Source organism: Gekko japonicus, unplaced genomic scaffold (assembly GCF_001447785.1).
Source record: "Gekko japonicus isolate JY-2015 unplaced genomic scaffold, Gekko_japonicus_V1.1 scaffold5334, whole genome shotgun sequence".
NCBI classification, from domain to species: domain Eukaryota; kingdom Metazoa; phylum Chordata; class Lepidosauria; order Squamata; family Gekkonidae; genus Gekko; species Gekko japonicus.
The window spans coordinates 4,573-8,315 of record NW_015162122.1 but is presented as its reverse complement, the minus strand read 5'-3'; positions in this window follow the sequence as shown (position 1 = coordinate 8,315).

Below are 3,743 nucleotides of genomic sequence, written 5' to 3'. Positions count from 1 at the left end.
TTTCCCACCCCCCCAACCCCCCCCCCCCATTTTTCAAGTGAATTTAAATAAGAGGTCCACAAACAAGAAACCACAAAGGTGCAGACCAGGAGTGTTCTAAAGTATCCTATACCTTGCGGTCCATCATGATGTAGCATAACATATCAAAGCGTACTAAAGATTCAGGCACAAAGCTAGCATGGCTTCCCTCTGGCCTATAGCCTTGTTATGGTTTTTTGCCCTCTGGCACCAGGTGGGACTTTCCAGAAGATGTTAATATTCACTACAAATCCCCCCCCACCCATTAAGGTACACAACTGAGCACAGTTTCTCAAGATTAGCCAATTACCACATTCTTTTTTTATTATAATTTTTTTATTTTCGTAACAAAATATATAAACAACCAAAACTAAAACAAGTTTAACAATAACAATAACACAATGATGCAAAATATGCACATTAACCCTTGAAAGGAATTAGGTTGCTTCGCCTCACACCTGGGCAGATCAATAATAGTGAATTTGACCACCACTATTGATCCTTTTCAGCAATGCATTGGCCAATGGGAAGTGTGGGTGTGACTTTGGAAGTGACAATGTGTGCAGGGGTGGACAGGGCATAAGGATTCTTGAGCACCAGTTCCCCATTTGTAGGCACTACTTCTCTCTTCCTCTCTTTTCCTCCTTTCTAATTTCTTCTGATACCAGGGACACCTTTCCGCGAGTAAGCTCCACTGAGGCTGCAGCCACACGCACTAAATAATCCACTTTCAATCCACTTTCCAACTGGACTTTGCCCAGTTCACACAGTAAAATCCAGTGGGAAAGTGCACTGAATGTGGATTATTTAGTGTGTGTGACGGACTCAATGTTCCCTCTAAGCTGTTGAGCCTTGTGAGCAAAAATTTTACTTTGTGAGCTACTGGCATTAAAGTTGTGAGCAAGCGATGTGGCTACTGCATAAATTAGCTTGCTCTGGTGCCCTCCTTCCTGAGCTAAGACAAAAATGTGTGAGCCAGAGGCCAAAAAACTGCGAGCTAGCTCACACTAACTCAGCTTAGAGGGAACACTGGTGACGGTAGACCTGAGCAGAACTCTAAGTAGAACTGAAAAGGACTGCTCTGTTTTGCCTAGTAAATTCCTCTCTACCAAAGGGGGAGTTGTCCAGCCTAGTGGATTAATATACAATAATACAATGGGTACAGCAATAAAGAGTAACAAGTAATGGAAAATTGCTGCAAACGTGCACACAAATGGATAACAATAATACAAGCACTTAAACTTGTGATGCTCTCATATATGAAGACCATGGAAGATTGTATGTTAAGTCTTTATATTATTACACACTCTACCAGAATTGTTAGTCCCTTTATTATAAAAAGTAACTGATTAAGTATTATTCTTGTATAGGAGATTTTTGACAAAGAATTTGTATCGAAACGAACGGCTTTACTCGAGAGGTTCGTAATCCACTCGTCTCCACGCCACTGCTGTGTCTGGTTGGCGCTTTATCGCTGAAAACAAGGATTAAAACAACATGAGAGCATCACAAGTTTAAGTGTTTGTATTATTGTTATCCATTTGTGTGCGCGTTTGCAGCCTAGTGGATTAACAGCCCACACCACCTGACTCATAACGGTGGCTGTGAATAAATTTAGGGCTTAGCTTTTGCTTTTATTTAGGGGATTGGAGGGCACTAGCGGAATGCTTTTTAGCAGGGCTCTTTTTGTAGAAAAAGCCCAGCAGGAACTCATTGGCATAATAGGCCACACCCAACAGCAGGAACTCATTAGCATATTAGGCCACACACCTGCCAGCACAGCTCAGTAGCACATTAGGACGCACCTCCATGTTACCAGAAGTGTGGTTATCCAGCCACACCCACCTTTTGCTTGTTATTATGTTTACCTTGTTTGTTGTCAAAACCCAGGGCTTTTTTCGTAGCAGGAACTCCTTTGCATGTTAGGCCACATACCCCTAATGTAGCCAATCCTAATGGATTCTATTATGCTAATGAGTTCCTGCTGGGCGTGGCCAACTCGGGAGCCAGCCGGAACTCCGTTCCTGTGCGTTCCTGCCCAAAAATAGCCCTGCTTTTTAGAAAGAATTGGCTATCTGTTGTCATGTTATTAGTTTTTATGGATTTGAGCTATTTTGCTTCACCAGCATCCAAGTTTTCCTCTTCCTGCCATGTTTTGAAAAGTCCTTGCAATTCACTTGTACCTATCAGCCTTAGCCTTTTCAAACGCCATTAATACTGTCTCCATAATATTCCTGCTTATCTCACATATTGTATTCTATAATATCTAGTCATTTCATTCATGTAATCGTTTGCTAGTTTGTCCTTATTTTGGCTTACTTGGTTAATCATTTCATCCATCTTCTCAGCTTTGCATATTTGGTATGGGAAGACATTTCTTTTTTATTTCTTAATCTATATTGTGCTTTAATAAACCAGTATGATTTGTTTTCGTTAAACTCTTGAGTCTGTGTCTTCCTACTGGTTTAACCACATATGCCCACCAGTCGTGAAGGAAGATAGGAAAGGCATTTGCACAATGGTAGGTGGCTTAGAGGTTAAGACACTGAAGCTGCAGACCGGAAGGTTGGTACCTCGGCAGTTCGAGATCTGAGTGCTGCGGGATGGAGTGAGCTCCCATCTCTAGCCCTAGCTCCTGCCAACCTAGCAGTTCGAAAGCCAGAAACTGTAAGTAGATAAATAGGTACCACTTGGGTGGGAAGGGAACAGCATTCTGTGTGCCTTGGCATTTAGTCATGCTGGCCACATGACCATGGAAAAAGTCTTCGGACAACGCTGGCTCTTCGGCTTAGAAATGGAGATGAGCACCGCCCCCTAGAGTTGGATTTGACTGGCTTTCAAGCAAGGGAAGCCTTTACCTAGGAATGCACTAAAACCCCCCACACACACATTCCTTTCCACAGTCTCATGCTGCAGCTGGGCAAGGAGACTTAGCCTAGAGTTCCTACCATTGTTGCAATGCTCATGTTTGCACCTGGTAAGGCTGTCCCAAAATTTCAACTATAAGAATATAAGAAGAGCCCTGCTAGATCTTACCAGCATCCTGTCTCACTCCAAGGCCAACCTGTTTCCCTGGAGATCCAATAACAGGGCAGAGAGGCTGATGTGTTCCCTGGATGTTGCCTCCTGGCACTGATATTCAGAGGTCCCCTGCCTCTGAACATGGCACTTTTCAAAGCCAGCTCCACTTAGAGGACATTGCAGTAATCTAATCTAGATGCAAACTGGGTATGTACCACAGTGGCCAGATCTTTTCTGTGCAGCAAGGTCCACAGCAGGTAAGAGGCACTCCGGGCCACAGATGCCAAGTGTTTATCGAACAGTAGGCCTGGGTCTAGGGTTACCAGGTCTCTCTGAGCAGCCAGCAGTAATTGGGGGTGTACTTACTGGGAGCAGGGAGGAATGCCCGGCATTTCAGTGACTTGCCCCCTTGACCCGGAAGTGACATAGGCACATTCAGGGCTATTTTGGGGCAGGGACGCACAGGAATGGAGTTCCGGCTGGCTTCAGAGTTGGCCATGCCCACTACAGCCAAAACCTTACAGACAAAACCTCTGTGTGTGCATGGCTAGAGAGAGAAGGCCTGGAGAGTGACCCCCCAGTGATTCTGAGGTGCCCCCCCCCCGGAAGGATCAGGGAGGCATTTAAATACCTCCCTGTGCCTTCCCTGGCCTGTCCAAGGGCCGGCTTGCCTGGGCAAGCCAAGGGAAGGCATGGGGGTATGG